The sequence below is a fragment of the Rana temporaria genome, chromosome 13 (genome assembly GCF_905171775.1).
Source record: "Rana temporaria chromosome 13, aRanTem1.1, whole genome shotgun sequence".
Lineage (NCBI taxonomy): Eukaryota > Metazoa > Chordata > Amphibia > Anura > Ranidae > Rana > Rana temporaria.
In genome coordinates, this window is record NC_053501.1 from 115,852,283 (window position 1) to 115,865,931 (window position 13,649).

At 45.6% G+C, this 13,649-nt stretch overlaps 1 long non-coding RNA gene across 1 annotated transcript; it reads left to right on the forward strand.

Moving 5' to 3' along the window:
* Positions 1 to 8,154: 8,154 nt before the first annotated feature.
* LOC120920689 lies at positions 8,155 to 10,633 on the forward strand. Its single transcript, XR_005744761.1, has 3 exons — positions 8,155 to 8,369; positions 8,973 to 9,067; positions 10,598 to 10,633. It is a non-coding gene; the product is annotated as an uncharacterized LOC120920689 (long non-coding RNA).
* Positions 10,634 to 13,649: the final 3,016 nt, after the last annotated feature.

Below are 13,649 nucleotides of genomic sequence, written 5' to 3' on the forward strand. Positions count from 1 at the left end.
GGTATATGAGAGTTGAGGCAGTGGGTGAAGCAAGATGGCCGCCAGGCCTCCGGAGGTAGGCCGAGACCACGGGCCTTGAGTGACTGAGGGAGGTGAGGGAGTGTCGCCTGTCACTTCCGACGCCTATAGCAGTGTATCCCGGGTGGATGGAGGGGTCGATGCAGCTTAATGGGCTCAGCGATCCGTACTCGAGTCCGGGGCTGTCCGATAATCTGTAGGCCTCAAAATGGCGATGACGCCACTGTATGAAGAGGAGGCCCCCGGGTCACAGCAATGGATGAGTTCGTATCGAAACTCCTCAAGAAAGGTATTTTATAGATCAGGTAACCTCGCTTTGCAAGAACATTGTGAGAAAAACGATGGTGTGTAGGCAACTTCGTCTTTGAAAATTGAAGTTTCAAAAACGTCATTTTTTACTTCACAGAAAGTGTCGTTTTTTTTTCATCACATAAAGTGATGGTGTGTACGCGGCATTACATGAGACTTCTGAGGAGAAGGTGTTTCAAGAAACTATCAGGCCCTTGTAAATATATTGCTGGATTATGAGCCTCTGTCCCCACACTGAGCTGCAGTCTCCTGAGGTAAATTATATGAGGACAGCGGTCAAGTACATTAATTATCACCTCAGTTTATGTATTTCTAGCACTTGGAGATCCTAAAATGGTTTCGGATTCCTATTATATAACATATAATTATCTCTTGTCCGTGCAGAGTCTACAAAAGAGGGATGTCACATAGCCTCCTCAGAGCATATCCATATACCTCCCGTCCTGGCCTCTGACACCCTTTCAACTGTTACATATAACCATCAAAGGGTATTATGCCATAAAATAAAGAAATGGCCTATCCACCTTGAAGGATGTAGGGGAAGCAGTATTGTGCCCTGAGGAGAAAGGGGTATATGAGAGTTGAGGCAGTGGGTGAAGCAAGATGGCCGCCAGGCCTCCGGAGGTAGGCCGAGACCACGGGCCTTGAGTGACTGAGGGAGGTGAGGGAGTGTCGCCTGTCACTTCCGACGCCTATAGCAGTGTATCCCGGGTGGACGGGGGGGTGGATGCAGCTTAATGGGCTCAGCGATCCATACTCGAGTCCGGGGCTGTCCGATAATCTGTAGGCCTCAAAATGGCGATGACGCCACTGTATGAAGAGGAGGCCCCGGGTCACAGCAATGGATGAGTTCGTATCGAAACTCCTCAAGAAAGGTATTTTATAGATCAGGTAACCTCGCTTTGCTAGAACATTGTGAGAAAACGATGGTGTGTAGGCAACTTCGTCTTTGAAAATTGAAGTTTCAAAAACGTCATTTTTTACTTCACAGAAAGTGTCGTTTTTTTTCATCACATAAAGTGATGGTGTGTACGCGGCATTACATGAGACTTCTGAGGAGAAGGTGTTTCAAGAAACTATCAGGCCCTTGTAAATATATTGCTGGATTATGAGCCTCTGTCCCCACACTGAGCTGCAGTCTCCTGAGGTAAATTATATGAGGACAGCGGTCAAGTACATTAATTATCACCTCAGTTTATGTATTTCTAGCACTTGGAGATCCTAAAATGCTTTCGGATTCCTATTATATAACATATAATTATCTCTTGTCCGTGCAGAGTCTACAAAAGAGGGATGTCACATAGCCTCCTCAGAGCATATCCATATACCTCCCGTCCTGGCCTCTGACACCCTTTCAACTGTTACATGTAACCATCAAAGGGTATTATGCCATAAAATAAAGAAATGGCCTATCCACCTTGAAGGATGTAGGGGAAGCAGTATTGAGCCCTGAGGAGAAAGGGGTATATGAGAGTTGAGGCAGTGGGTGAAGCAAGATGGCCGCCAGGCCTCCGGAGGTAGGCCGAGACCACGGGCCTTGAGTGACTGAGGGAGGTGAGGGAGTGTCGCCTGTCACTTCCGACGCCTATAGCAGTGTATCCCGGGTGGACGGAGGGGTGGATGCAGCTTAATGGGCTCAGCGATCCATACTCGAGTCCGGGGCTGTCCGATAATCTGTAGGCCTCAAAATGGCGATGACGCCACTGTATGAAGAGGAGGCCCCCGGGTCACAGCAATGGATGAGTTCGTATCGAAACTCCTCAAGAAAGGTATTTTATAGATCAGGTAAAGTCGCTGATACAGGATGGGGTGTTTTTGTAATTAAAACGGTAATACCGGTAACCGATGGCTCCAGATTACAATCTGCGCAGCTAGACAGAGCTCGTCCAGAAAGCGTCCATCACCATCCTCGTCCGGCCACGCCCCTCTTAATCGGTTTCCTATCAGACACACAGAGCTCCGTGTCTGTACATAGCAGTGTCTGTAAATGTCACAATTCAAACTGAAAGCCGTTTGCTGATTGGCTGCTGTGAGTTGTTTCTTATGCCGCGTACACACCATCACTTTATGTGATGAAAAAAAACGACACTTTCTGTGAAGTAAAAAATGACGTTTTTGAAACTTCAATTTTCAAAGACGAAGTTGCCTACACACCATCGTTTTTCTCACAATGATCTTGCAAAGTGAGGTTACGTTCCACCACGTTTTACCATTGAAGCTCGCTTCATAAGTAGCTTCTGGGCATGCGTGGATGAAAAAACGTCTTAGAAAACGACGTTTTTTGCTACACACGGTCAATTTCTGTGAAGTAAAAAGTGCACTTTTGAAAAACGACACATAAAATTGAAGCATGCTTCAATTTTTTTTGGTCGTTTTTTACAAGACATAAAACGACGTTTTCCCCCACACACAGTCAATTAAAGTGACGTTTTTAAAAACGTAATTTTTTTTCATCACATAAAGTGATGGTGTGTACGCGGCATTAGGGTTGTCCCGATACCACTTTTTTAAGACCGAGTACAAGTACCGATACTTTTTTCCAAGTACTCGCCGATACCGATTACCAATACTTTTTTTTAATGTCATGTGACAGTTTGACAGATGGGGACTGATAGGTGGCACTGATAGGCAGCACTTATGGGCACTGACTGGTGGCTGGCACTGATAGGTGGCACTTATGGGCACTGACAGATGGCACTTATGGGCACTGATAGAGGGCACTGATAGGTGGCACTTGTGGGCACTACTAGCACTGATAGGTGGCACTTGCGTGCACTGATAGATGGCACTGATTGAACTGATAGGTGGCACTTGTAAGCACTGATAGATGGCACTGATAAGTGGCACTGGTAGATGGCACTGATTGCACTATCAGTACAATCAGTGCCATCTATCAGTGCCCGCAAGTGCCACCTATCAGTGCCATTTACCAGTGCCACCTGATAGGTGGCACTGATTGCACTGATATGTGGCACTGATAGGTGGCACTTGTGGGCACTACTAGCACTGATAGGTGGCACTTTCGTGCACTGATAGATGGCACTGATTGAACTGATAGGTGGCACTTGTAAGCACTGATAGATGGCACTGATAAGTGGCACTGGTAGATGGCACTGATTGCACTATCAGTACAATCAGTGCCATCTATCAGTGCCCGCAAGTGCCACCTATCAGTGCAATCAGTGCCATTTACCAGTGCCACCTGATAGGTGGCACTGATTGCACTGATATGTGGCACTGATAGATGGCACTGATTGCACTAATGGCACTTGTGGGCACTGACAGGTGGCTGGCACTGAAACGCCCATCTTGGTGCACCCTGCTGCAGTAAGCAGCAGCAGACATCTTGTTACACCCAGTCCATATAGCTCGGGCTGGGTGTAATAAGATGTCTGCTGCTGCTTACTGCAGCCAAGTGCAGGGTGCACCAAGATGGGCATAGGGACGTTCAGCCGCTGACGGCGACCGAATGTGATAGCACCGGTCACCGATTCTGATGCGGCTGCGCCCTACACCCGTGCCAGCTTACCGAGTTCTACTGCAGGTGAGGACTCGCTCTGCGCCCGCCGACTGTGCCCGTCCTCTCTAGCCAGACTCCGCCCACACCAGCCACTGACTCCTCCCACCCTCTCCGGCCACTCTACACTAAAAAAAGTATCGGGTGAAGCATCGGAAGCAATTGCGTGAGTAAAAGTACTCGCGCAAATGCTTGGTATCAGTCCCGATACCGATACTAATATCGGTATCGAGACAACCCTAGTTTTTTTAATACCAAAATGTAAAATACAGTGATTGCTGATTGGCTGCTGTGAGTGTATGGGAATGTCAGATGTCCATATAAAGACAGAGGATTGCTGATTGGCTGCTATGAGTGTATGGGAATGTCAGATGTCCATATAAAGACAGAGGATTGCTGATTGGCTGCTATGAGTGTATGGGAATGTCAGATGTCCATATAAAGACAGAGGATTGCTGATTGGCTGCTATGAGTGTATGGGAATGTCAGATGTCCATATAAAGACAGAGGATTGCTGATTGGCTGCTATGAGTGTATGGGAATGTCAGATGTCCATATAAAGACAGAGGATTGCTGATTGGCTGCTATGAGTGTATGGGAATGTCAGATGTCCATATAAAGACAGAGGATTGCTGATTGGCTGCTATGAGTGTATGGGAATGTCAGATGTCCATATAAAGACAGAGGATTGCTGATTGGCTGCTATGAGTGTATGGGAATGTCAGATGTCCATATAAAGACAGAGGATTGCTGATTGGCTGCTGTGAGTGTATGGGAATGTCAGATGCTCCGTAAATTGCGTGTGCGCTCCGGCAAAATGCCCGGTGTAAGCGCGCGCAATTTAAATGATCCCGCAGGGGGCGGGAATCATTTAAATTTAGGCGTGTTCCCGCGCCGAGCCTAGGGCGCATGCTCCGTCGGGAAACTTTTACCGACGTGCATTGCGGTAAATGACGTCGCAAGGACGTCATTTGCTTCAAAGTGAACGGCGTCCAGCGCCATTCACGATTCACTTACGCAAACGACGGAAATTTCAAATTTTGCGACGCGGGAACGACGGGTATACTTTAGCATTGGCTGCCCCTGCTATTAGAAGGGGCAGCCCCAAAGGAGCTGCGGTGGCTCAACGCGATTGGCACTGCGCTGACAAGCCATTTACCTCTGCAGCTAGAGGTTCGGATCCCGGTCTCGGCTTCATGTGAATTGAGTTTGGTGGTCTCAGCCCGGCTCCCAATAGGTGTGCTATGCAAGGTAAGCCTGTGCTTAGTACGCCCACCCCCCTCCCACAAAAACCACCACACCTACACACGCACTCTAAATTGGGTTAACACACGCACATTGACCATATATATAAAGAGAGGCGAAGGACTAATGGGGCTGGTTGAGCGGGCTAATCCTCTCACTCCCTTATAGGGAGTCCCTCTGCCCCGTTGGGCTTCAAAGCGGAGCAGGTAGGGCGGGCTATGTGGGAGGACCCCCTCACACCCGCCATTGCCACCCGGGGCATGGAGAAAGGTGGCAGATTGCCTCTGGAAATTAGTTGTAGGGGGGTCACACACTGACCGCCATCATCCGCTTACTCCCACATTTCCTATGTTAGAAATGTTATTTATATATATATATATATATATATATATATATATTTATATTTATATATATATTTATATATTTTTTTTTAAGGGGGTTGACTTCGCCCATGCTATGACATCACAAAGCTAACTGCCAGAACATTCTCCACTGACTGTTTTTTTTTATGCTTTTTTTTTTTTAAGGTGGAAACAGATCAATGTTTACTGATTATCAAATGCTAATAGATCTGATCACTGCAGTCCATCCATCATCTTGTACAAAACAATGTATCCATATATTGTTAGCATAAGATGCATTGCAGTGATCAGATCTGTTTGCATTTGATAATCAGTAAACATTGATCTGGATCCACCTTAATAAAAAAAAAGCATAAAAAAAAAACAGACAGTGGAGAATGTTCTGGCAGTTATACAGGTATACTTTAGCATTGGCTGCCCCTGCTATTAGAAGGGGCAGCCTTACGCAGAAACCGACGTACGCAAACGTACGTCGGTTACGCAGGCGCAATTGCTCTTTGAATCTGGGCCATTGAAATTAGTTGTAAGGGGGTCACATACTGACCGCCATCATCCGCTTACTCCCACATTTCCCATGTTAGAAATGTTATTTATATATATATATATATATATATATATATATATATATATATATGTGTGTGTATATATATATATATATATATATATATATATATATATATATATTTTTTTTTAAGGGGGTTGACTTCGCCCATGCTATGACATCACAAAGCTAACTGCCAGAACATTCTCCACTGACTGTTTTTTTTTATGCTTTTTTTTTTTTAAGGTGGAAACAGATCAATGTTTACTGATTATCAAATGCTAATAGATCTGATCACTGCAGTCCATCCATCATCTTGTACAAAACAATGTATCCATATATTGTTAGCATAAGATGCATTGCAGTGATCAGATCTGTTTGCATTTGATAATCAGTAAACATTGATCTGGATCCACCTTAATAAAAAAAAAGCATAAAAAAAACAGACAGTGGAGAATGTTCTGGCAGTTAGCTTTGTGATGTCATAGCGTGGGCGGAACCAACCGCCTTAAAAGAGCTGCTGACAGAAGCGAGCCCTCAGTCCGTCTTGGATTTCGCTTGGTGAACACACACAGAGAGATTTCTCCTGCAGGAAGTGTAACTAGGATTGCGATATACAAACCCGAGATATTATTCATAGTCAGATTGCGGTAGAAGCCGTACATTAGGTAGATCTTGTTATATTTCTTTTCATAAATGTATATTTATATCGGTATATATCTGTATACATCAGGCAGACCCTGGCACTGCACAGCTGTTAGTATATATAAAGGAGATTTTACAGATTGTAACGGATGTGATCAGCTTAATCTTCTCCATTCACACAGCTGACCAATGAGATAACAGACCGTTTTTTTTTAAATAAAGTGACAGTTATTTCCAGCCTTAGAGACTGAGATCAGCTGTTACCGGGGAGATCTATTTATAGAACATTGGTTGGAGACATTTTCCCCATATTATGGGATTCATTGGTATGATGCCATCCAGTATACAGAATATCATTTTCTCATTGATGGATTTCAGAAAAAATATACTGCATTTTAGCCACTAGATGGCGATGACACGCATTATAGAAAATACAGGGAAAATTCCTCCAGTCTGCAGCAATGTGACATTCATCCAACGAATGTCTTATAAATAGACCCCTTATCATCCAATCACATTGGCCCAGATTCAGGTAGCCTTGCGCTTTTTTTTTTTACGTAGGCGCAGGGCACCGTTTTTGCCCTGCGCCCCCGCAAATTTTCTGCGCTCCCCGCGATTCACGGAGCAGTAGCTCCGTAAATTGCGCGTGCGCTCCGGCAAAATGCCCGGCGTAAGCGCGCGCAATTTAAATGATCCCGCAGGGGGCGGGAATCATTTAAATTAGGCGTGTTCCCGCGCCGAGCCTAGGGCGCATGCTCCGTCGGGGAAACTTTCACTGACGTGCATTGCGGTAAATGACGTCGCAAGGACGTCATTTGCTTCAAAGTGAACGGCGTCCAGCGCCATTCACGATTCACTTACGCAAACGACGTAAATTTCAAATTTCGCGACGCGGGTACGACAGGTATACTTTATCATTGGCTGCCCCTGCTATTAGAAGGGGCAGCCTTACGCAAAAACCGACGTACGCAAACGTACGTCGGTTACGCAGGCTCAATTGCTCTTTGAATCTGGGCCATTGAAATTAGTTGTAGGGGGTCACACACTGACCGCCATCATCCGCTTACTCCCACATTTCCCATGTTAGAAATGTTATTTATATATATATGTATATATATATATATATATATATGTGTGTGTATATATATATATATATATATATATATATATATATATATATATATATATATATATATATATATATATTTTTTTTTAAGGGGGTTGACTTCGCCCATGCTATGACATCACAAAGCTAACTGCCAGAACATTCTCCACTGACTGTTTTTTTTTATGCTTTTTTTTTTTTAAGGTGGAACCAGATCAATGTTTACTGATTATCAAATGCTAATAGATCTGATCACTGCAGTCCATCCATCATCTTATACAAAACAATGTATCCATATATTGTTAGCATAAGATGCATTGCAGTGATCAGATCTATTTGCATTTGATAATCAGTAAACATTGATCTGGATCCACCTTAAAAAAAAAAAAGCATAAAAAAAAACAGACAGTGGAGAATGTTCTGGCAGTTAGCTTTGTGATGTCATAGCGTGGGCGGAACCAACCGCCTTAAAAGAGCTGCTGACAGAAGCGAGCCCTCAGTCCGTCTTGGATTTCGCTTGGTGAACACACACAGAGAGATTTCTCCTGCAGGAAGTGTAACTAGGATTGCGATATACAAACCCGAGATATTATTCATAGTCAGATTGCGGTAGAAGCCGTACATTAGGTAGATCTTGTTATATTTCTTTTCATAAATGTATATTTATATCGGTATATATCTGTATACATCAGGCAGACCCTGGCACTGCACAGCTGTTAGTATATATAAAGGAGATTTTACAGATTGTAACGGATGTGATCAGCTTAATCTTCTCCATTCACACAGCTGACCAATGAGATAACAGACCGTTTTTTTTTAAATAAAGTGACAGTTATTTTCAGCCTTAGAGACTGAGATCAGCTGTTACCGGGGAGATCTATTTATAGAACATTGGTTGGAGAAATGCCACACATTGGTGCAAGCTGGACACATTTTCCCCATATTATTAGATTGATTGGTATGATGCCATCCAGTATACAGAATATTATTTTCTCATTGATGGATTTCAGAAAAAATATACTGCATTTTAGCCACTAGATGGCGCTGACACTCATTACAGAAAATACAGGGAAGATTCCTCCAGTCTGCAGCAATGTGACATTCATCCAACGAATGTCTTATAAATAGACCCCTTATCATCCAATCACATTGATATTAGTTGTAGTTTATTTTGTGAGATATTTAAGTAAAAACAGAAAAAAATAACCATTTGTTTTTTCTCTTTTGCAGGATCGGATTACTTTCAGGAATTCCATAGAGTTTTCAGATACAGATTGAAGATGCTGACATACAACCACGCTATCAACGAACTCATTGAGTTCGTAGTAAGTATTTTTTTTTCCCACTCTTTTTATATGTGTCTGGTGATGTATAAAATTGTATTATGGCTCGTTTACACATGCAGCAACCCTGGCCGTCCCTCTAAAAAGCGATCCACGGAGGGTTGCTTTTCAGAGGGTGGTTGACTAGGGTGACCATGTGTCCCGGATTGCCCAGGACAGTCCCGGATTCTGCAGGTCTGTCCCGGGCACCTTCACTCTGGGACAATACAGTGTCCCGGAATGAAACTGACACAGGTCCCAGCATGAAACCCTCAGAGCTTAAGATGTGACCCCCCCAAACTAGTGAAGAACTACAGGTCCCAGCATAGATCTGTGAAATCTATGGGGTCACACCCTTAGATCTCATGGGTTCATGCGGGGAGTTTCAAAAAGGGGGGGGGGGTCACATCTTTAGATATCATCGGTTCATGCTGGGATTTGTAGTCCTTTACTTTGGGGGGGGGGGGGTGTGTCCCTGAATGGCAGTTTGGAAATGTGGTCACCCTATGGTTGACATGACCATGCAGCAACCCTGGCCGCCCCTCTAAAAAGCGATCCATGGAGGGTTGCTTTTCAGAGGGTGGTTGACATGCCCATGCAGCAACCCTGGCCGCCCCTCTAAAAAGCGATCCATGGAGGGTTGCTTTTCAGAGGGTGGTTGACATACCCATGCAGCAACCCTGGCCGCCCCTCTAAAAAGCGATCCATGGAGGGTTGCTTTTCAGAGGGTGGTTGACATGCCCATGCAGCAACCCTTGCCGTCCCTCTAAAAAGCGATCCATGGAGGGTTGCTTTTCAGAGGGTGGTTGACATGCCCATGCAGCAACCCTTGCCGTCCCTCTAAAAAGCGATCCATGGAGGGTTGCTTTTCAGAGGGTGGTTGACATACCCATGCAGCAACCCTGGCCGCCCCTCTAAAAAGCGATCCATGGAGGGTTGCTTTTCAGAGGGTGGTTGACATGCCCATGCAGCAACCCTGGCCGTCCCTCTAAAAAGCGATCCATGGAGGGTTGCTTTTCAGAGGGTGGTTGACATGCCCATGCAGCAACCCTTGCCGTCCCTCTAAAAAGCAGCATGGGTTGCTATAAGCCGGTAGAAGGCCAGCTTTAGGATTGTAGTAAACCCTTTACCCCTGGACTCTGTGATAAGGCTGTGCTAGTTATCCCTGTTGGTGAGACAGCCTTTACTTTCTGTTGTGTCACCGGCGCAGGAAGTGAGGGGAAATCTCCCATATGGAGACACAGACAGCGAGGTTTTTACATACAGTACAGCAGATACTGGCAGAGCCCTGATGGGAGAGGATTTATGATTTGTGGTTTTCGGAGTGTATCTAAAGATATGTAAATAGCTCAGATTTATGACTTTTTTTCACTTCCTCTCTTCCTGAGATGACGGGAAGTGAAAAGACATAAAAGATAAAAAAATACTTTGGAAAAGATTGAACTCTTTTCACACTCTATCCAAAAAATAAATGGGTGGAGTTTCACTTTAATATCTGTACTTCAACTTACCTTCTTTTTTTTCTCGTTATAGATGCGCATAAGAGAGAAGAGGATAAGAGAGGCGAGGATAAGAGAGGAGGAGAGGATAAGAGAGGCGAGGATAAGAGAGGAGGAGAGGATAAGAGAGGAGGGGATAAGAGAGGAGGAGAGGATAAGAGAGGAGAGGATAAGAGAGGAGGAGAGGATAAGAGAGGAGAGGATAAGAGAAGAGGAAAGGATAAGAGAGGAGGAGAGGATAAGAGAGGAGAGGATAAGAGAGGAGAGGATAAGAGAGGAGGGGAGGATAAGAGAAGAGGAAAGGATAAGAGAGGAGGAGAGGATAAGAGAGGAGAGGATAAGAGAAGAGGAGAGGATAAGAGAGGAGGAGAGGATAAGAGATGAGAGGATAAGAGAAGAGGAGAGGATAAGAGAGGAGAGGATAAGAGAGGAGAAGAGGATAAGAGAGGAGAGGATAAGAGAAGAGGAGAGGATAAGAGAGGAGGGGATAAGAGAGGAGGGGATAAGAGAGGAGGAGAGGATAAGAGAGGAGGAGAGGATAAGAGAAGAGGAAAGGATAAGAGAGGAGGAGAGGATAAGAGAGGAGAGGATAAGAGAAGAGGAGAGGATAAGAGAAGAGATGATAAGAGAGAAGGAGAGGATAAGAGAGGAGAGGATAAGAGAGGAGGAGAGGATAAGAGAGGAGAGGATAAGAGAGGAGGAGAGGATAAGAGAGGAGGAGAGGCTAAGAGAAGAGGAGAGGATAAGAGAGGAGGGGATAAGAGAGGAGGAGAGGATAAGAGAGGAGAGGATAAGAGAGGAGGAGAGGATAAGAGAGGAGGAGAGGATAAGAGAAGAGGAGAGGATAAGAGAGGAGGGGATAAGAGAGGAGGAGAGGATAAGAGAGGAGGAGAGGATAAGAGAGGAGGGGAGGATAAGAGAGGAGGAGAGGATAAGAGAAGAGGAGAGGATAAGAGAAGAGGAGAGGATAAGAGAGGAGAGGATAAGAGAGGAGGAGAGGATAAGAGAGGAGAGGATAAGAGAGGAGGAGAGGATAAGAGAGGAGGAGAGGATAAGAGAGGAGGAGAGGATAAGAGAGGAGGAGAGGATAAGAGAGGAGAGGATAAGAGAGGAGGAGAGGATAAGAGAGGAGGAGAGGATAAGAGAAGAGGAAAGGATAAGAGAGGAGGAGAGGATAAGAGAGGAGGAGAGGATAAGAGAGGAGAGGATAAGAGAGGAGGAGAGGATAAGAGAGGAGGAGAGGATAAGAGAAGAGGAGAGGATAAGAGAGGAGGAGAGGATAAGAGAGGAGGAGAGGATAAGAGAGGAGGAGAGGATAAGAGAGGAGGAGAGGATAAGAGAGGAGGAGAGGATAAGAGAAGAGGAGAGGATAAGAGAGGAGGAGAGGATAAGAGAGGAGGAGAGGATAAGAGAGGAGGAGAGGATAAGAGAGGAGGCGAGGATAAGAGAGGAGGAGAGGATAAGAGAGGAGAGGATAAGAGAGGAGGAGAGGATAAGAGAGGAGGAGAGGATAAGAGAGGAGGAGAGGATAAGAGAGGAGGAGAGGATAAGAGAGGAGGAGAGGATAAGAGAGGAGAGAGGATAAGAGAGGAGGAGAGGATAAGAGAGGAGGAGAGGATAAGAGAGGAGGAGAGGATAAGAGAGGAGGAGAGAGGATAAGAGAGGAGGAGAGGATAAGAGAGGAGGAGAGGATAAGAGAGGAGGAGAGGATAAGAGAGGAGGAGAGGATAAGAGAGGAGGAGAGGATAAGAGAGGAGGAGAGGATAAGAGAGAGGAGAGGATAAGAGAGGAGGAGAGGATAAGAGAGGAGGAGAGGATAAGAGAGGAGGAGAGGATAAGAGAGGAGGAGAGGATAAGAGAGGAGGAGAGGATAAGAGAGGAGGAGAGGATAAGAGAGGAGGGGATAAGAGAGGAGGAGAGGATAAGAGAGAGGAGAGGATAAGAGAGGAGGAGAGGATAAGAGAGAGGAGAGGATAAGAGAGGAGGAGAGGATAAGAGAGGAGAAGAGGAGAAGAGAAGAGAGGATAAGAGAGGAGGAGAGGATAAGAGAGGAGGAGAGGATAAGAGAGGAGGAGAGGATAAGAGAAGAGGAGAGGATAAGAGAGGAGGAGAGGATAAGAGAGGAGGAGAGGATAAGAGAGGAGGAGAGGATAAGAGAGGAGGAGAGGATAAGAGAGGAGGAGAGGATAAGAGAAGAGGAGAGGATAAGAGAGGAGGAGAGGATAAGAGAGGAGAGGATAAGAGAGGAGGAGAGGATAAGAGAGGAGGAGAGGATAAGAGAGGAGGAGAGGATAAGAGAGGAGGAGAGGATAAGAGAGGAGAAGATAAGAGAAGAGGAGAGGATAAGAGAAGAGGAGAGGATAAGAGAAGAGGAAAGGATAAGAGAGGAGGAGAGGATAAGAGAGGAGAGGATAAGAGAGGAGGAGAGCATAAGAGAGGAGAGGATAAGAGAGGAGGAGAGGATAAGAGAGGAGGAGAGGATAAGAGTGGAAGAGAGGATAAAGAAGGAGGCCAGAAAAGAGCAGGAGGCCATAGTGAGGGAGGCAAGGCTGAAAGGGAAGAGGGAGAAGGCCAAATTGATGGAGTTAAGGCTGGCCAGGAAAAGGGAGGAGGCCAGGATAATAGAGAACAGAAAAATGGAGGAGGCCAGGGCACAACAACAATCCAGAGAGGATGAGAGGATACGAGAAGAGGAGAGGATAAGAGAGGAGAGGATAAGAGAGGAGGAGAACAGAAAAAAGGAGGAGGCCAGGATAAGAAAGGAGGACATATCAACGGAGGTATGGCTGCTGGCCAGGGAAAGGTTGGATGAGAGGATAAGAGAGGAGGAGAACAGAAAAAAGGAGGAGGCCAGGATAAGAAAGGAGGCCATATTAACGGAGGTAAATGCATGGCTGCTGGCCAGGGAAAGGGTGGAAGAAAGGATAAGAGAGGAGGAGGAGAGGATACGTGAGGAGGCCAGAAAAGAGCAGGAGGCCATAGTGAGGGAGGCAAGGCTGAAAGGAAAAAGGGAGAAGGCCAAATTGATGGAGTTAAGGCTGGCCAGGAAAAGGGAGGAGGCCAGGGTGAGGGAGAACAGAAAAATG